This window comes from Pan troglodytes, chromosome 11 (assembly GCF_028858775.2).
Source record: "Pan troglodytes isolate AG18354 chromosome 11, NHGRI_mPanTro3-v2.0_pri, whole genome shotgun sequence".
Classification (NCBI taxonomy): domain Eukaryota; kingdom Metazoa; phylum Chordata; class Mammalia; order Primates; family Hominidae; genus Pan; species Pan troglodytes.
Genome location: NC_072409.2, coordinates 81,168,526 through 81,189,846, shown reverse-complemented (window position 1 = coordinate 81,189,846; position 21,321 = coordinate 81,168,526). Strand labels below are relative to the sequence as shown.

The window sequence follows — 21,321 nt, the reverse complement described above, 5'->3', positions numbered from 1 at the left end:
TAAATAAATTAAAAAAACCATAGTAAATACTATACCTCCCTTATAGTCCTTATTGGTAAGTTTCATGACAGTAAGGACAAAATGAGTTCTTGTTTGTATCCCCCACAAGATGAGATGAATTCTTTTTTACGGTATAGAAATTGAATTCATCTGGAAACACAAGGTATGCCAAATGTACATAAACTAAATATATAAATAAAATAATTTAAATAAGATCTTCAGCATTTCATTTGTGCTTCTTCAGTTATTTCTTTATAATTAGCTATCAGTGGCTTAATTGTTTTTGATATTCTTTGTGTTGCCCTCACTTTCTTCGAAGCACGTGGTCTGGTGTAATGCACATTAAAGCTTTCAGAACGGCTGGCTGTTTGAATAGTCTTGAGGGATGAGGTTGCTGCAGCAAAAAGTGGGTTACAGGACAGCCCAGCTTTCCTGCTGGAGATGGGAGACCAATACTCTCAGGAAACAGTGCACAGTCAGAGTTGGGTCATTTGGACATTCCGGAGGCCTGTGGAGTACTGCAGAGAGTGTCCGAATGCCAGCGTCGTGAGCCTGGAGGCCTAGGGTGGGCAGCTTGGCGAGAGAGCACGAGGGCCAAAGTCGCTGGAAGAGTCATTCTCACCCTTACGGGCAGGAGCGGAACAAAGTGTTAGCGGCCTCAGCCCTGCGCCCCCTCCGGGCGGACACTGTTCTTGCTGCAGTTGGCCGGCTGTTTCAGTCCCCGCGCCGCAGTCCAGGGCGCTCGTAGGGGGCGCCAACTGGCACCTGGGCCCACTACTCATCCGAGCCCATGGAACCCCACTTCCGCGTCCCCCCACCGTAAGCACGCCGGTGCCCCTAGCTGATTCGCGAGGCCAGTACTTCGAGGCGCGGGGGGGCGGGGCGGAACGCAGCGCGCGCCCACCTGCTGGCCAAGAAAGCCTCGCGTGGGCGCACGCGCCGCCACCGCCTACGCGCCGCCGCCACCCACGCGCCGCCGCCGTCGCCGCCGCCCACGCCTCAACTCGGCAGCTCAGCCAGCGCTGCATGCTGCCCGCCCTCAGCCTAGCAAGCCGGCCCTCGAGCTCCGCTGGGCAGCGCAGGGCCCGCAGTATAGAGTCCGCCGGCCCCGGACGGCCCCGGTAAGTGGGGACGGGGGCGGCGGGACCGGGCCGTCACCTGAGGGGCGGGTTTGTGGCCGTGGACAGTCCTCCGGGGACTCTGAGGTGCTTGCGTGGGAGCTGCCTCCAAGGTGGCCCCCGTGTCACTGGATGAACCCCGAGTGACAGCTGCCTCTATTGGGGGGAGTCCCTGAGGTGCTGCGGGGAACCGCCGCCATGAAGACCCGCTGTGGGAATGGACTCCCGGGGTGCTCTCTGGATTTGCTGCCATGGGGAGCCCCCCTGTGGAGGGCACTGGCCCTTAGGGAGCCCTTCTGTGTCACTGTGGGAGCAGGCACAAAGGTGCTCTCGAGCTGGCTCAATGGAAGACCACCTGGGAACATAGGGGAGCTGCAGGAGCCTCGTGATGGTGGAGCCCCCAGAGGGCCCCCTAGAAAAGGAGGACCTGAGACTGTGCCCTAGAACTGTGGGAAGCAACCTCTGACTGGGGAGGGGGATCCTCCCATGGGATCCATGAGTGACTTCCCACGGCTCCAAGGACTTTGGCCTTTATCTCCCTATAGGCCTACATGTGTCCTCACTTGTGACCACCGTGGCCCAGAGGTGGAGGCCTTGTAGGATCTCTTTCCATTCCCCTCTTTCCCTATTCGGATTTTTCTTCTCCATGGTAGCCCAGTTGCTCCAGGCTGCATTTTAGTGGAGGTAGAAACTGCAGCGAGAGCACAGGGCCCCAAGCGGGGGACGAGGACAAGTGAGGCCTCTAAAGGAAAGATAGGAGATTTGAGCCCCTGGGTTTGACCGTCCAGAAGGAAGCAGTAAGATCAAGTGGAATAACTGACTTTGGCAGGTCCTGGAACAAAAGACCTTTGAACGAAAGAATAAAGGATGTGTAGGATTGTTGAGCACCAGTGTGCTAGGCACTATACTAGGTATGTTTAAACATCTCATATAACTCTTAACAACAGCTTTGTGAAATTATCCCCTTCTAAAATGAGATTTAGAAAGATTAAGCAATTTGACCAAGGTTACAAAGATTAAACTCATGAAATCTGTTTTTCACAGATTTTATTTGGAAAGAAATGTAAAGGAGAGGAAGAAGCAAGAATGTACTCTTGCTTAAGTTTAAGAGCTACTATGGTTTGAATGTGTCTCCCAAAGTTCATGGGTTGGAAACTTAATTCTCAATGCAACCGTGTTGAGAGGTGGGGCCTAATAGGTGATTAGGTCTTGAGAGCTCTGCCCTCGTAAATTAATTGACATTATCTCCGGAATGGGTAAGTCATGGCAGGGGGTTTGTTATAAGAGTGAGTTTGGCTGTCTTGTTCTCCTGCTTTCTCACGTGCTCTCTTGCCCTTCTACCTTCTGCCATGAAATGATGCCACATGAAGGCCTTCACTGAAAGTGGACCCTCAATCTTGGGCTTCCCAGCCTCCAGAGATGTAAGATATAAATCTCTTGTTCTGTTATAGCAGCACAAAATAGACTAAGACAAGGCTAAAATGACAAGGCTAAATAGCCTAAGACAAGGCTAAATAGACTAAGACAAGGCTAAAATGTCTTAGAAGGAAACAGGAGAAAATATTTATCGCCTTGGATTTGGCAATAATTTCTTAGATTTTGATACCAAAAGCATGAGTAACAAAAGAAAAAACAGATAAAATATCAATATTTTAAAAATTCTATGCATAAAAGAATACCATAAAGAAAGTGAAAAGACAACCCATGGAATAGGAGAAAATAGTTGCAAATCATATATCTGATAAAGGATTAATATCCAGTATATATAAAGAACCCTACAACTCAACAAGAAAGAAACAACTTTATTTAGAAATGGGAAAATGATGTGAATAGACATTTCTCCAAAGAAGATATGCAAACGACCAATACGCACATTAAAAACATGCTCTACATCATTAGTCGTTAGGAAGATACAAACCAAAACTACAGTGAAGCTGGATGCAGTGACATGTGCTTGTAATCCCAGCTACTTGGCAGTGGCTGAGGCAGGAGGATTACTTGAGCCTAGGACTTTGAGATCAGCCTGGGCAACACAGGAGACCCAGCCCCAATTAAAACAAATAAACACATACGTACACAATGAGATATTACTTCACACCCAGTAGGATGGCTATTTAAAAAAAAGGAAAATAATGTGTGGTGAGAATGTGGAGAAATTGGAACCCTGGTGCATTGCTGGTGGAAATGTAAAATGGTGCAGCTGCTGTGGAAAACATTTCGTGGTTCTTCAAAAAGTTAAAAAGAATCTCTATATGACCTGGCAATTCTGCTATATACTGATGTGTTTATTTAAGAGAAATGAAATGTGGTATGGAAACCATCTCAATTCCAAAATTTAGTAGCTCTTCCCTGATGTCAAAGAAATCATCTATATTTATTGTATTGGTTACATACCATCATCCCTGCTAAACCCAACTCACCATTCAGGTTCTGTCTCTGAGGAAGCAGACTGGATATGATGAGATTGTGACTCCATAGTTTCTAGAAACAAGTTCTGAAGATTTGGTCTCCTCAGCCCTCTCTGGCCCACTTTGACCTAAAGAAAGGGTGCTGACGCTGTGATCTCAAATAAACCCTTTGCTTTCCCCAGTCATCTTTACAGCATTTATTCATTGACTTGTGAACACTTGCACTTCTTAAAGCAGTGGGAACTATCCCGATTGTTCCTTCCTCCTGAGATCAAAGAAAATTGAGACTTCTTTCTGTGAAACCCACTGATTTTTAGTGTTTCCTTGCTTCCATTTTCAGAAGTTTCTTTTGCTTTAGTCCTCTTGCCCCATCCCCAACCTGACATTTTCCTCAAGATCACTGTTACATTTTTAAAGCCTTTTATAAAAATCTGCCACTCACATATAAGAAGCCAGTGAAAGCACATAAAGATACTTTACAGTTAACATGCAGGATGAGGTGGTTCCTTCCTGCTTAGGGCTTCAGATTCTCCACAGCTTTGTAGATTTCTTTATAGGATGAGCTGAGGGTGATATTTCCCAGATGCCTTTTTCTTCCCCATTTCTTCCTTAGCTCATGCTATGGAGCAGTCATATCTTCCTCCTACCTCTGCTTGCCTTTATAAATAGTCTCACTGCACATTAAGCAGGTGCTGTTCAAATTCCATGCTACCCACATATGCATTGCTACCTGACAAACACTTCTGTTTCAATCATGGCCACAGCATTATATTGGTTTTCTATTATGTAACAAATGACCTGAAATGTGGTATCTTAAAACAACATACAATTTGTTATCTCACAGTTTCTGTGGGTCAGGAGTCCAGCTTGATCCTTGCTTGTGGTCTCATAGGCTGCAGTTAAGGTGTTGTCTGGGCAGCATTCTCATTTGGAGGCTTGACTGGGGAAGAATCTTCTTCCAAGCTCGCTCAGATTGTTGGCAGAATTCATTTCTTTGCAGTTTTAGGATTGAAGACCTTGGCTTCTTGCTAGATGTCAACTGGAGGTTACTCTCAGTATCTAAAGTCCACCTGCAGTTCTTTGCCATGTGGGCCTTCCCAACATGGCCACTTCATTAAGCCAGAGCAAGTGTGCTAGAAGATGAAGTTATATAATGCAATGTCTTCATGGGAGTGACTTCTGCTCACCTTTGCCATGTTCTGTTAATTAGAATCAAGTCACATATCCACCCACAGACTCAAGAAGATGGGATTACACAAAGCATGAACACCAGGAGGTGGGATCATGGGGGGCCATGTTAGAGACTGTCCCCACCAACAATAGCAAGAAGAGGTTTAGGTTCACTCTTTACTCTCATTTCATTCAGCCAGATAGGTCTATTCTGTTTTCTTGTCCCATTGTTGTTTAGCACCACCTTTGATTTTGCCCAGAAGTTTTTTCCAAACCCTTCTCAAGTTACCACAGATTCTTTGACATTCATACTGTTCCTGTGATTATGTTTTCTATCTCTCTTTTCTTCCTTAATAAGGAAACCTCAATTCTACCTACCAGCTAAAGAAGTAATCATTAAGCATAATTTGTGGGGGTCTTTGTTAATTGATTTCCTTTTTAACCCAAGTGTCTTTCCTAGGACTTCTACTAGCACAAGGAAAGCCAATTTTCTGTTTTGTTTTGTCTTGTTTTTTCTTACTAGCCATTTATTTTTACCTATCACTAATCACCGTTGAGAGAGGCAACCTGTCCTGGGCCATAGTAGGGATGCCAAGAATGCAAGGTTCTGACTGTTTCTTATCCATTTCTCAGCGTTATATTTACAACAAGCAACTTTTAGGGTTAAGGTAATGTCTACTCATGAACAAAGATCAGGCTTGTTTCTTCTTACTGTAAAAGCAGTGAGTCCCCAAAGTTCAGTGTTTCTCTACTGTAATGCAGCCCACTGCATGTGCAGGCATCTGTCATAGACGCTGTGCCAGTCTCATGGGACTTAGACAAGGGGAACTGATGCAAAAAAAAACATGATGAGGCTTTTGCTGTGGTTGTACTGTGAGTAATAAAGTCCTTTATCTCTGACTTGGGAGTCTTGCATCTTCTGCCAGCATTCATGAAACAGTAGTAGGATAGTTTGTTAACTTGCAAATAAAATCGCAGATCCTGTACAATTCTTTTCTTTTCTTTTCTTTTTTGACGGAGTCTCACTCTTGTCACCCAGGCTGGAGTACAGTGGCACGATATCGTCTCACTGCAACCTCTGCCTCCCGGGTTCAAGTGATTCTCCTACCTCAGCCTCCTGAGTAGCTGGGATTATAGGCGCCCGCCACCACGGCCAGCTAATTTTTGTACTTTTAGTAGAGACAGGGTTTCGCCATGTTGGCCAGGCTAGTCTTGAACTCCCGACCTCAGGTGATCTGCCCACCCAAAGTGCTGGGATTACAGGCTTGAGCCACCACGCTTGGCACAATTCTTGACAATCACTACCATTTGTTTTTCTAGAAGCTAAAGCTGATTTTGTTAATTTCTCAAGCACTGCAGCTGCATATCTTGAATACTGGAGCAACATCTCTTTTAATCAAAGTGTCCAAAAGTTTGACACTCACCTCAGTTAAGGATCAAGGGCATTAGCCTAATTGGTTGCTTCCCCACAATTTCCTCCCAAAACTAAAGCTATGTCACCTTAAAAATGACTTGGTTAATCTGTGTTGTTATTATTTGGATTTGGACTTTGTTTTCCTTTAAGAATTCTTTTTTTGTTTGTTTGCTTGTTTTTGAAATGTAGTCTCGCTCTGTCACCCAGGCTGGAGCGCAGTGGCGCTATCTTGGCTCACTGCGAGCTCCGCCTCCCTGGTTCACACCATTCTCCTGCCTCAGCCTCCTGAGTAGCTGGGACTACAGGCGCCCGCCACCACGCCCAGCTAATTTTTTGTATTTTTAGTGGAGACAGGGTTTCACCGTGTTAGCCAGGATGGTCTCTATCTCCTCACCTTGTGATCCACCTGCCTTGGCGTCCCCAAGTGCTGGGATTACAGGCGTGAGCTACCATGCCTGGCCCCCTTCCTTTAATAATTCTACTCAATGGATTTCTGCCCTCACAGATCCCATGGTCAGGGCTGGAAAACATTTTGGGGTTTCTGTGTGTATTTGTTTTAAATATGCATAGCCTTGATATTCCTCCAGTGAGCAGGTCTAAAAAAAGTGATTTTAGTATGTTTCCATACTAATTTGAAGACTTCCAGGTCTACAAATCAATATTTTAAGACTTTTTAGGCTATGCCCTCTTTCTGATGAATATAGCAGTCTCATGGATGCTTCTCCTCCTAAATTCTGATGCTCCTCAGGGGACAGGTTTGCTCCACTATTTGATGAACTAGAGCTGTCTGCATATTCCTAGGAAGCAGATAGCTAAGATGTTGAGTTTTGCCTTTCATAGTCTGCATGACATAAAAAATGAGGGGGTTTAAATGTTTTTTCAAATATAAATATTATAACTGATAAACTTTTGCAATTCACTCATTTCTCCATCTTCCCACTGGAACTTCTGAATACACCATCCTATGCTGAAAATACAGCTGATCCAATTTGCAAATGGAGTCACTGATTAGTCACTGTGTTCTCACTGGATTAAAGCAGTGTTGTTTTCTTATTCATAGCATGAATATATTACAATTTATCAAATAATTCCTTTTTTGAAGTTGTTCTACCTATTTACTGCTATAAGCAGTGCTGCAATCAACATTCTTTTTATGTATCCCCACAGATCAAAGAGGATCAGTGTCAGTCCATTTAGGCTGCTATAACAAAATGCCACAATCAGGTAGCTTATAAACAATAGAAATGTATTTCTTATAGTGTAGGAAGCTAGGAATTCCAAGATCAAGATGCTGGCAGATTTGGTATCTGGTGAGGGCCTGCTTTTTGGTTTATAGATAGTGCCTTCTCGCTGTGTCCTCCCATGGTGAAAGGGGTGAGACAGTTCTCTGGGGACTCTTTTATAAGGGCACCAATCCCATTCATGAGGGCTGAGCCTCCCAAAGTCTCCACCTCCTAACACCATCACATTGGTTATAAAGTTTCAATATAATGGATTTTGGAGAGACACATTCAGACCATAGCAATAAGTTTCTTGCATGGAGTAGACTTTTCTTCTTCAGTCAAAGTCATATTAGTAACTATCCATCTCTAGACCTCCCAACCACACAGACTCTCAGGACAAGTTTGAGCAATTTGTTCTTGTACCACTCCAGTCAAAGGCAAAACTTAACCTCATACCTCACATGTTGCCCTTGTCTCTTAGAGGTGACTATTTTCAAATCAAAAGAAAAAGTGGTAGTTCTTTAATTAAAACTTTAAAATGATCCTCTCAGGTTGTGTATAGATCCAATAATAGATCATGAAATCATTTTAGAAAGTCACTATTAGGATTGTTTAAATCAACTAGGACAGATAATATTTTTGTGTTGAGAACACTCTAAATATTTTCTTCTAGCTATTTTAAAATATAAATTATTTTTAACTAAGTGATTTTAATTATATTTCCTCAATGACTAATAATGCAGAGGCTCTTTATATGTTTGTTTGACCATTTCTTTTTATCATTTGTATTATTAATTTTCTTTTCAGAGACAGGGTCTTACTTTGTTTCCCAGGCTGGAGTGTAGTGGCACAATCATAGCTCACTGCAGCCTCAAACTCCTGGGGTCAAGCCATCTTCCTGTCCCAGTCTCCCAAGTAGCTGGGACTACAGGTGCACATCACTGTGCCCAGCTAATTTTTTTATTTTTTGTAGAGACAGGGTCTCACTATGTTGCCCAGGCTGGTCTCAAACTCTTGGCCTCAAACGATCCTCCTGCTTTCACCTCCCAAAGTCCTGGGGACAATCTCTTATATCTTCTTTTTGTGGGAGTTGTTTGTTTTTTTAAATTACTTAATGAGTTTTGAGAGGTCTTTATATATTCTGAATACAAGTTCTTTATCAGACACGTGATTTGCAAATATTTTCTACCAGATCGTGGCTTGTCCTTTCATTCTCTCAACCATGTCTTTTAAAGAACAGAAGTTCTTAATTCTGATGAGGTAGAATTTATCAATTTTTTTCTTTTATGGATCATTTTGTTATTGGACTAGTAATTTTGTGTATGGAACGAGATATAGGATTGAAGTTCTTTTTAAAAGTGAGAATATGCAATTGTTCTAGTACTATCTATTGAAGACTATTGTTGAAAATCAATTGGCCATATATGTAGGAATCTATTTCTGAAATCTGTATTCTGTTTCATAGATCTGTGTTTTGAGTCTTTATTCCAATACCACACTGGTGCTATTCTAAATGATACTCAAAATTTTTTTCAAATTGTTCATTGATAATACATAGATATATGACTGATTATTGCATATTTACTTTATATTTTGTGACCTTACTAAACTCACTAGTTCTGCTATCTTTTTATCTGTGAAACTGTCTACAGAGACAATAATGTTGCTTGTGAATAGGGACACTATTTGTTCCTTTGCAATCTTGTATCTCTTATTTCTTTATCTTGTTTTATTGCATTGGCTAACTTGAGTATTATGTTGAAAAGGAGTGGTGAAAGTGGGCTTCCTTGCATTGTTCCTGATAGTAGGGGAAAGTGTTCAGTCTTTTACCACTGAATATGAAATTAGCTGTAGGACTTCTGTAGATGCCCTTTATCATGTTGAGGAAGTTCTCATCTATCCTGGTTTTCTGAGTGTTTTTGTCATGAACAATCTTGGATTTTGTCAAATGTATTTTCTGCATCTATTGAGTTGATCATACTGTTTTTTCGTCTTTAACCTATTGATGTTGCAGATTACATTAACTGATTTTCAAATGTTTAACCAGCCTTGCATTCCCATGGCATACCCCCACTTAGTCATGAAAATTTTTATTTTTTTATATATTGTTCAATTTGTTTGCTAAATTTTTCTTAAGAAATTAGTGTCTTTGATTACGAAGGGTACTTGCTATATTTTTCTTGTAATTTGCCTCTTTTAGCATTAAAACAGTACTCACTTTGCCCAGGCACACTGGCTCATTTCTGTAATCTCAGCACTTTGGGAGGCTGAGGCAGGAGGATCACTTGAAGCCAGGAGTTCAAGATCAGCCTGTGAGACCCCGTCTATATAATTTTTTTAAAAAAATAGTGCTCACCTCAGAATGAGTTGGCAAGTACTACCTTGTCTACAGTTTTATGGAAGAGTTTGTGGAGATTTGGTAGGTAGTAGTCTTCCTTCAGTGTTTAATAGAATACTGGTAAGACCATCTGGGTCTAAAATTTTCTTCATGTGAAAGCTTTTAATGACAGTTTCAAGTTTTGTATTAGATGTAGGGCTATTCAGGTTATCTGTTTCTTCTGGAGTGAACTTTTATAGTTTATATCTTTTAATTTTTGTACATTGATTTTGTATCCTGAGACTTTGCTGAAGTTGCTTATCAGCTTAAGGAGATTTTGGGCTGAGACAATGGGGTTTTCTAGATATACAATCATGTCGTCTGCAAACAGGGACAATTTGACTTCCTCTTTTCCTAATTGAATACCCTTTATTTCCTTCTCCTGCCTAATTGCCCTGGCCAGAACTTCCAACACTATGTTGAATAGGAGTGGTGAGAGAGGGCATCCCTGTCTTGTGCCAGTTTTCAAAGGGAATGCTTCCAGTTTTTGCCCATTCAGTATGATATTGGCTGTGGGTTTGTCATAGATAGCTCTTATTATTTTGAAATACGTCCCATCAATACCTAATTTATTGAGAGTTTTTAGCATGAAGGGTTGTTGAATTTTGTCAAAGGCTTTTTCTGCATCTATTGAGATAATCATGTGGTTTTTGTCTTTGGCTCTGTTTATATGCTGGATTACATTTATTGATTTGCGTATATTGAACCAGCCTTGCATCCCAGGGATGAAGCCCACTTGATCATGGTGGATAAGCTTTTTGATGTGCTGCTGGATTCGGTTTGCCAGTATTTTATTGAGGATTTTTGCATCAATGTTCATCAAGGATATTGGTCTAAAATTCTCTTTTTTTGTTGTGTCTCTGCCTGGCTTTGGTATCAGAATGATGCTGGCCTCATAAAATGAGTTAGGGAGGATTCCCTCTTTTTCTATTGATTGGAATAGTTTCAGAAGGAATGGTACCAGTTCCTCCTTGTACCTCTGGTAGAATTCGGCTGTGAATCCATCTGGTCCTGGACTCTTTTTGGTTGGTAAGCTATTGATTAAATTTTATTTAATCTGTTAAATTTGTTGGCATAAAGTTATTCATAATATTCCTTTTCTCATTGTAATACCTGTAGACTGTTTTATAATACTCCTCAATTCCTGATATTGGTAATTTGTGTCTTCTCTCTTTTTTACTGGATCAATCTGACTAGTTTTATCATTTGTTCTCAAAGAATCAGTTTCTGATTTCATTAAGATTCTATATTGTTTTTCTGTTTTCTATAGTATTGATTTCTGCTATCTTTATTGTTTCCTTCTGCTTTCTTTGTGTTTAATTGACTTTGCTTTTCCTAGTTTATTAAGGTGGAATCTTAATTTATTTGAGATTTTTCTATTTCTTTAATATCAGTATTTATTGCTATAAATTTCCCTTTAAATTTGTATTTATAAAATTTGTTTATAAATTTAACTGCTTTAGCTACATACCACAATTTTTGATACATTACATTTTCAATTTCCATTAGTTCAAAATATTTTTAATTCTCCTTTTGAGTGTTTGCTTTATCCATGAGATATTTAGAAGTATGTTATTTAGTTTCCAAATATTTGAGGATTTTCCAGATATCTTTCTGCCACTGATTTCTAACTTAATTCTATTGTATTTAGAGAACATACTCTGTATAATGGAAAACTTCTAAATTTATTCAGTCTTATCTTATGGCCCAGAATGTGGTATATGATGCTAACTGTTCTGTGTGTTTTTGAAAAGAATGTGTACTTTGCTGTTGTTGGATGAAATCATCTACAAATGTTAATTATGTCAAGTTGCTTCCAAGTATTGTTCAAATCTTCTGTAAGCTACTGATCTGTGTATTTATTTTCACAATTATTGTGAGAGGGGCTGGAAATCTTCAATTTTAATTGTGGATTCATCCTTGCAATTCTATCAGGTTTTGTTTCCTGTACTTTGATGCTGTGCTACTAGATGTTTAAACATTAGGATTTTTATATCCTTTTGATGAGTTGAACCTGTTACCATTCTGAAATGATCCTTAATCTGGTAGTATTCCTTGCTATAAAATCTATTTTGACTAATATTAATATAGCCACTCCAGCTTTCTTCTGAATAATATTAGCATTATATAAATATAAATATATATAAATGTATATATTATATATATCCACACATAACATTTTAAACTTACTTGTGTCTTTATATTTAAAATGGGTTTCTTTTTTTAAAAAAACTCTTATTTTAGGTTAAGGGGGTACATGTGCAGGATTGTTATATAGGTAAATTGTGTGAACACAGGAGTTTGTTATGCAGAGTATTTCATCACCCAGGTAATAAACGTAGTACTGATAGGTAGTTTTTCGATCCTCACCCTCCTTCCACCCTCCACCCTCAAGTTGGCCCCAGTATTTGTTGTTTCCTTCTTTGTGTCCATGTGTACTCAATGTTTAGCTTCCCACTTATAAGTGAGAACATGTGGTGTTTGGTTTTCTGTTCCTGTGTTTATTTGCTGAGAATAACGGCTTCCAGCTCCTCCATGTCCCTGCAAAGGACATGATCTTATTCTTTTTTATGGCTGCGTAGTATTCCATGGCATATATGTACCACATTTTCTTTATCCAGTCTATTTTTGATGGGTATTTAGGTTGATTCCATGTCTTTGCTATTGTGAATACTACTGTGATTAATATTTGTGTGCATGTGTCTTTATGGTAGAATGATTTATATTCCTTTGGGTATATACCCAATAACGGGATTGCTGGGTTGAATGGTACTTCTGTTTTAAGTTCTATGAGAAATTGCCAAACTGCTTTCCACATGGCTCAACTAATTTACATTTCTGTCAGCAGTGTGTAAGTATTCCTTTTTCTCCACAATCTTGCAGCATCTGTTATTTTTAGACTTTTTAATAATAGCCATTCTGACTGGTGTGAAAGGAAATCTCATTGTGGTTTTGATTTGCATTTCTCTAATGATCAGTGCTGTTGAGCATGTTTTCATATATTTGTTGGACACTCGTATGTCTTCTTTTGAAAAGTGTCTGTTCATGTCCTTTGCCCATAAAGTGGGCTTCTTGAAGGCAGCATGTTGTTGGGTCTTACTTAAAAAAAAAATCCTGTATCACAAGCTTTGCCTCTTATTAGGATTTTTAGAACATTTACATTTAAGGTAATTAATGATATGATTGTGTTTAAATCTACCATCTTGCCACTTACTATTTGTCCCACATATTCTTTGCTTCATTTTTCTTTTTTTTTCTTTTTTTTTTTACAACTTTATTTATTTATTTATTTATTTATTTTTTAATTATACTTTAAGTTTTAGGGTACATGTGCACATTGTGCAGGTTAGTTACATATGTATACATGCGCCATGCTGGTGCGCTGCACCCACTAACTTGTCATCTAGCATTAGGTATATCTCCCAATGCTATCCCTCCCCCCTCCCCCCTCCCCACCACAGTCCCTAGAGTGTGATATCCCCTTCCTGTGTCCATGTGATCTCATTGTTCAATTCCCACCTATGAGTGAGAATATGCGGTGTTTGGTTTTTTGTTCTTGCGATAGTTTACTGAGAATGATGGTTTCCAGTTTCATCCATGTCCCTACAAAGGACATGAACTCATCATTTTTTATGGCTGCATAGTATTCCATGGTGTATATGTGCCACATTTTCTTAATCCAGTCTATCATTGTGGGACATTTGGGTTGGTTCCAAGTCTTTGCTATTGTGAATAATGCCACAATAAACATACGTGTGCATGTGTCTTTATAGCAGCATGATTTATAGTCATTTGGATATATACCCAGTAATGGGATGGCTGGGTCAAATGGTATTTCTAGTTCTAGATCCCTGAGGAATCGCCACACTGACTTCCACACTGGTTGAACTAGTTTACAGTCCCACCAACAGTGTAAAAGTGTTCCTATTTCTCCACATCCTCTCCAGCACCTGTTGTTTCCTGACTTTTTAATGATTGCCATTCTAACTGGTGTGAGATGATATCTCATAGTGGTTTTGATTTGCATTTCTCTGATGGCCAGTGATGATGAGCATTTTTTCATGTGTTTTTTGGCTGCATAAATGTCTTCTTTTGAGAAGTGTCTGTTCATGTCCTTTGCCCACTTTTTGATGGGGTTGTTTGTTTTTTTCTTGTAAATTTGTTTGAGTTCATTGTAGATTCTGGATATTAGCCCTTTGTCAGATGAGTAGGTTGTGAAAATTTTCTCCCATGTTGTAGGTTGCCTGTTCACTCTGATGGTAGTTTCTTTTGCTGTGCAGAAGCTCTTTAGTTTAATTAGATCCCATTTGTCAATTTTGGCTTTTGTTGCCATTGCTTTTGGTGTTTTGGACATGAAGTCCTTGCCCACGCCTATGTCCTGAATGGTAATGCCTAGGTTTTCTTCTAGGGTTCTTATGGTTTTAGGTCTAACGTTTAAATCTTTAATCCATCTTGAATTGATTTTTGTATAAGGTGTAAGGAAGGGATCCAGTTTCAGCTTTCTACATATGGCTAGCCAGTTTTCCCAGCACCATTTATTAAATAGGGAATCCTTTCCCCATTGCTTGTTTTTCTCAGGTTTGTCAAAGATCAGATAGTTGTAGGTAAGCGGCGTTATTTCTGAGGGCTCTGTTCTGTTCCATTGATCTATATCTCTGTTTTGGTACCAGTACCATGCTGTTTTGGTTACTGTAGCCTTGTAGTATAGTTTGAAGTCAGGTAGTGTGATGCCTCCAGCTTTGTTCTTTTGGCTTAGGATTGACTTGGCGACGCGGGCTCTTTTTTGGTTCCATATGAACTTTAAAGTAGTTTTTTCCAATTCTGTGAAGAAAGTCATTGGTAGCTTGATGGGGATGGCATTGAATCTGTAAATTACCTTGGGCAGTATGGCCATTTTCACGATATTGATTCTTCCTACCCATGAGCATGGAATGTTCTTCCATTTGTTTGTATCCTCTTTTATTTCCTTGAGCAGTGGTTTGTAGTTTTCCTTGAAGAGGTCCTTCACATCCCTTGTAAGTTGGATTCCTAGGTATTTTATTCTCTTTGAAGCAATTGTGAATGGGAGTTCACTCATGATTTGGCTCTCTGTTTGTCTGTTGTTGGTGTATAGGAATGCTTGTTATTTTTGTACATTGATTTTGTATCATGAGACTTTGCTGAAGTTGCTTATCAGCTGAAGGAAATTTTGGGCTGAGACAATGGGGTTTTCTAGATAAACAATCATGTCGCCTGCAAACAGGGACAATTTGACTTCCTCTTTTCCTAATTGAATACCCTTTATTTCCTTCTCCTGCCTAATTGCCCTGGCCAGAACTTCCAACACTATGTTGAATAGGAGTGGTGAGAGAGGGCATCCCTGTCTTGTGCCAGTTTTCAAAGGGAATGCTTCCAGTTTTTGCCCATTCAGTATGATATTGGCTGTGGGTTTGTCATAGATAGCTCTTATTATTTTGAAATACGTCCCATCAATACCTAATTTATTGAGAGTTTTTAGCATGAAGGGTTGTTGAATTTTGTCAAAGGCTTTTTCTGCATCTATTGAGATAATCATGTGGTTTTTGTCTTTGGCTCTGTTTATATGCTGGATTACACTTATTGATTTGCGTATATTGAACCAGCCTTGCATCCCAGGGATGAAGCCCACTTGATCATGGTGGATAAGCTTTTTGATGTGCTGCTGGATTCGGTTTGCCAGTATTTTATTGAGGATTTTTGCATCAATGTTCATCAAGGATATTGGTCTAAAATTCTCTTTTTTTGTTGTGTCTCTGCCTGGCTTTGGTATCAGAATGATGCTGGCCTCATAAAATGAGTTAGGGAGGATTCCCTCTTTTTCTATTGATTGGAATAGTTTCAGAAGGAATGGTACCAGTTCCTCCTTGTACCTCTGGTAGAATTCGGCTGTGAATCCGTCTGGTCCTGGACTCTTTTTGGTTGGTAAACTATTGATTATTGCCACAATTTCAGCTCCTGTTATTGGTCTATTCAGAGATTCAACTTCTTCCTGGTTTAGTCTTGGGAGAGTGTATGTGTCGAGGAATGTATCCATTTCTTCTAGATTTTCTAGTTTATTTGCGTAGAGGTGTTTGTAGTATTCTCTGATGGTAGTTTGTATTTCTGTGGGATCAGTGGTGATATCCCCTTTATCATTTTTTATTGTGTCTATTTGATTCTTCTGTCTTTTTTTCTTTATTAGTCTTGCTAGCGGTCTATCAATTTTGTTGATCCTTTCAAAAAACCAGCTCCTGGATTCATTGATTTTTTGAAGGGTTTTTTTGTGTCTCTATTTCCTTCAGTTCTGCTCTGATTTTAGTTATTTCTTGCCTTCTGCTAGCTTTTGAATGTGTTTCCTCTTGCTTTTCTAGTTCTTTTAATTGTGATGTTAGGGTGTCCATTTTGGATCTTTCCTGCTTTCTCTTGTGGGCATTTAGTGCTATAAATTTCCCTCTACACACTGCTTTGAATGCGTCCCAGAGATTCTGGTATGTTGTGTCTTTGTTCTCGTTGGTTTCAAAGAACATCTTGATTTCTGCCTTCATTTCGTTATGTACCCAGTAGTCATTCAGGAGCAGGTTGTTCAGTTTCCATGTAGTTGAGCGGCTTTGAGTGAGATTCTTAATCCTGAGTTCTAGTTTGATTGCACTGTGGTCTGAGAGACAGTTTGTTATAATTTCTGTTCTTTTACATTTGCTGAGGAGAGCTTTACTTCCAACTATGTGGTCAATTTTGGAATAGGTGTGGTGTGGTGCTGAAAAAAATGTATATTCTGTTGATTTGGGGTGGAGAGTTCTGTAGATGTCTATTAGGTCCGCTTGGTGCAGAGCTGAGTTCAATTCCTGGGTATCCTTGTTGACTTTCTGTCTCATTGATCTGTCTAATGTTGACAGTGGGGTGTTAAAGTCTCCCATTATTAATGTGTGGGAGTCTAAGTCTCTTTGTAGGTCACTCAGGACTTGCTTTATGAATCTGGGTGCTCCTGTATTGGGTGCATATATATTTAGGATAGTTAGCTCTTCTTGTTGAATTGATCCTGTTACCATTATGTAATGGCCTTCTTTGTCTCTTTTGATCTTTGTTGGTTTAAAGTCTGTTTTATCAGAGACTAGGATTGCAACCCCTGCCTTTTTTTGTTTTCCATTTGTTTGGTAGATCTTCCTCCATCCTTTTATTTTGAGCCTATGTGTGTCTCTGCACGTGAGATGGGTTTCCTGAATACAGCACACTGATAGGTCTTGACTCTTTATCCAACTTGCCAGTCTGTGTCTTTTAATTGGAGCATTTAGTCCATTTACCTTTAAAGTTAATATTGTTATGTGTGAATTTGATCCTGTCATTATGATGTTAGCTGGTGATTTTGCTCGTTAGTTGATGCAGTTTCTTCCTAGTCTCGATGGTCTTTACATTTTGGCATGATTTTGCAGCGGCTGGTACCGGTTGTTCCTTTCCATGTTTAGCACTTCCTTGAGGAGCTCTTGTAGGGCAGGCCTGGTGGTGACAAAATCTCTCAGCATTTGCTTGTCTGTAAAGTATTTTATTTCTCCTTCACTTATGAAGCTTAGTTTGGCTGGATATGAAATTCTGGGTTGAAAATTCTTTTCTTTAAGAATGTTGAATATTGGCCCCCACTCTCTTCTGGCTTGTAGAGTTTCTGCCGAGAGATCCACTGTTAGTCTGATGCGCTTCCCTTTGTGGGTAACCCAACCTTTCTCTCTGGCTGCCCTTACCATTTTTTCCTTCATTTCAACTTTGGTGAATCTGACAATTATGTGTCTTGGAGTTGCTCTTCTCGAGGAGTATCTTTGTGGCGTTCTCTGTATTTCCTGAATCTGAACGTTGGCCTGCCTTGCTAGATTGGGGAAGTTCTCCTGGATAATATCCTGCAGAATGTTTTCCAACTTGGTTCCATTCTCCGTATCACTTTCAGGTACACCAATCAGATGTAGATTTGGTCTTTTCACATAGTCCCATATTTCTTGGAGGCTTTGCTCATTTCTTTTTATTCTTTTTTCTCTAAACTTCCCTTCTCGCTTCATTTCATTCATTTCATCTTCCATCGCTGATACCCTTTCTTCCAGTTGATCGCATCGGCTCCTGAGGCTTCTGCATTCTTCACGTAGTTCTCGAGCCTTGGTTTTCAGCTCCAACAGCTCCTTTAAGCACTTCTCTGTATTGGTTATTCTAGTTATACATTCTTCTAAATTTTTTTCAAAGTTTTCAACTTCTTTGCCTTTGGTTTGAATGTCCTCCCGTAGCTCAGAGTAATTTGATCGTCTGAAGCCTTCTTCTCTCAGCTCGTCAAAATCATTCTCCGTCCAGCTTTGTTCCGTTGCTGGTGAGGAGCTGCGTTCCTTTGGAGGAGGAGAGGCACTCTGCGTTTTAGAGTTTCCAGTTTTTCTGTTCTGTTTTTTCCCCATCTTTGTGGTTTTATCTACTTTTGGTCTTTGATGATGGTGATGTACAGATGGGTTTTCGGTGTGGATGTCCTTTCTGTTTGTTAGTTTTCCTTCTAACAGACAGGACCCTCAGCTGCAGGTCTGTTGGAATACCCTGCCGTGTGAGGTGTCAGTGTGCCCCTGCTGGGGGGTACCTCCCAGTTAGGCTGCTCGGGGGTCAGGGGTCAGCGACCCACTTGAGGAGGCAGTCTGCCCGTTCTCAGATCTCCAGCTGCGTGCTGGGAGAACCACTGCTCTCTTCAAAGCTGTCAGACAGGGACATTTAAGTCTGCAGAGGTTACTGCTGTCTTTTTGTTTGTCTGTGCCCTGCCCCCAGAGGTGGAGCCTACAGAGGCAGGCAGGCCTCCTTGAGCTGTGGTGGGCTCCACCCAGTTGGAGCTTCCAGGCTGCTTTGTTTACCTAAGCAAGCCTGGGCAATGGCGGGCGCCCCTCCCCCAGCCTCGCTGCCGCCTTGCAGTTTGATCTCAGACTGCTGTGCTAGCAATCAGCGAGACTCCGTGGGCGTAGGACCCTCCGAGCCAGGTGTGGGATATAGTCTCGTGGTGCGCCGTTTTTTTAAGCCGGTCTGAAAAGCGCAATATTCGGGTGGGAGTGACCCGATTTTCCAGGTGCGTCCGTCACCCCTTTCTGTGACTCGGAAAGGGAACTCCCTGACCCCTTGCGCTTCCCAGGAAGGCAATGCCTCGCCCTGCTTCGGCTCGCGCACGGTGCGCGCACCCACTGGCCTGCGCCCACTGTCTGGCACTCCCTAGTGAGATGAACCCGGTACCTCAGATGGAAATGCAGAAATCATCCGTCTTCTGCGTCGCTCACGCTGGGAGCTGTAGACCGGAGCTGTTCCTATTCGGCCATCTTGGCTCCTCCTCCCATTTTTCTTTTTATGATTTAAAACATTTTATTTATTTCTTTCTCCTTTGTTGTTGTTACTTATCTTTTTGGTTTATGACGTTTATTTCTATAATGGTTGTTTTAGGGCATATACTTCTTTATCTTTGTGATGATTTTGTAATGTGTCATTTTGGACGAGTTGAACTGAATTTCTCAGGTTTCCCTTTCCTTTATGTTTATGGTTATGATGGGTCACAGGACAGATTTTTATAGGGGCTTGGAAAGCAGAAGTGAGTTAGCAGCTATTTTATAGTATATGTATGTCTCCTATTTGCTGGCTCAACTTGCTGGTGGGTGGCAGTGGGTGGGTCTGCAAGTGCCCCATCTTTCCCTGGATCCTCCATCAGGCTCTCTAACGCCTGAGCCAAGTGCCTGTGTGTAGCTTCCTGCTGAAGAGTCTTGATCTCTGCAGGACACTCATACCACTAAGATCAGTGACAGCAGAACTGATATGAATTTTGCTCCATCATCATGAGACCCAGCTCATGCTTGCTTGGTCCCTCCTAGTCTTATCTCTCATTTTATATCCACCTTTACTCCTGATTCCCACCTTATGGATTTCAATCTCTAGTATCAGAGGTAAAGACAGTAGCTATCTAAGATTGCTTAACCAGCTCTCACACTCAATAAGGCCAAATCCCTTCAATAAACCCATATTAATATATACTTAAACTTTTATTTGTATAAAATATCTCCTAGTGGTTGTGCTTCCTTAATTAAATTCTAACTGATACAATTTTCAAGTAATATTATTCCACTTATAGCCTAAAAACATTAGTTTCTTTTCTACTTCTGTATCTCCTGGCATTTGTGCTATTGTCATTCATTTTATGTCTCTATTTTTTCTAAACGTAACCTGACATTATCATTATTTTTCATTTAATTATTTTTAAAATCCATTATCTTTTAGAGTGACTAAAAATTAAGAAAAGAGATCTTACATTTGCCGACATAGTTATCATTTCTGCTGTTCATTTCTTGGTGTATATCCAGATTACTGTATGGTAATATTTGCTTTCTGCCTGAAGGACTTTCTATAAAATTTCTTTTCATAAAGTTCTGTTGATGATGAATTGTTTCAGCCATTATATCTCTGAAAAAGTCTTTTATTTCACCTTTGTCTTTTTAAAATAGAGATAGAATTCACATACTATAAAATTCATATTTTAAAGTTCACAATTCATTGGTTTTTAGAATATTCAGTTATGAAACTATTATGACTAATTTCAGAGTATCTTCATACCTCCAAAAAGAGATTCTATACCCATTAGCAGTCATTTCTCATTCCGTACTTCCAAGAAAGGCAGGATGTCATGAGCTTAGTGTGTATATGTGGTAGGGTTGTTATGTGCGTGATTCCAGAATAATATATTGCAATGGATGACAGTTTCCAAAACTTGGAGGCCCATCAGAATCACTTGTGGACCTTGTTTAAAAAACAGAATTAGAGGCATTACATCAGTTCCTAAATAGGATATCATCAGAGTACAGCCAAAGAATCTTTGTTTTTACCAGGTTATCCAGGATTCTGCTGTGCAGGTAGCCCAGCATTTGGTGAGGTGCAGCCAGAAGAGCCACGTGGATCTATTCTGCTCCTCATTCGTACTTCATCTGGGCACAGACGCAGTAGGAAGCAAAAAAAGATTGTCCAAAGAAGCTGGAGTGGTGCTCACCTAGGGAAGGGACTTTCCAGCCTGGCACTGCCTCTGAGAAAGCTAGGGGAACATGGCAGGGAAGAGGAAGGGGCTGTGCTTCTTCCTCTCCTAGAATCCCAGGTTCCCTATCTCACTCAAAACATCCTGTTGTCCCTTTGCCCTTGGTCATGCCATCCAGAAGGCCATTTGTTAGTGTCAGATGGTGTCCACAGCACCTTCGGGTCCCATCCTTGCCTACCTTTTCTAGATTCAGGAAGCTGTTTCTAGTATAGACTCTAAGCCCCTACCTGTGACCTAGAGCCTTCAGTGGTTGAGCAGCCTCAGAGAGATGTTCCATCCTTGAGACGTTGGGGCCTCCCTGCTTGGTCCTGTGGCTTAGAAAAAAGTTAGGAGCCCAAAGGAAAGGGGGGAAGCTTTGCTGGAGGTGGAAACCTGGCTGGACGAAAAACTAGGTCAGAAAACAGCTGCCCTGAGAGCAAGAATGGGATAGTGAGTCTCTGCCCACACTCTGGTCTGTGGGCGAACCTGGAAGCTTGAGAGGGAGGCACTGAGGCAGCCAAGAAGAGATTGAGCCACACATGACTTCAGCCCTACCTGTGATGATGAATTCAG

At 40.8% G+C, this 21,321-nt stretch overlaps 1 protein-coding gene across 3 annotated transcripts in view; it reads left to right on the top strand.

The window, feature by feature from the left end:
• Positions 1-21,321, top strand: part of PHF24 (PHD finger protein 24) — a 309,837-nt gene that overhangs the window by 127,624 nt on the left and 160,892 nt on the right. The window contains exon 1 of one of the 3 annotated variants that reach the window (XM_063788646.1): positions 965-1,121. The exons of the other annotated variants lie outside the window; for them this stretch is intronic. The gene's annotated coding sequence lies outside the window, so the exon portion shown is untranslated. Of the gene's footprint in view, positions 1-964; positions 1,122-21,321 lie in introns of those variants that run through there. 3 annotated transcript variants of the gene reach the window in all.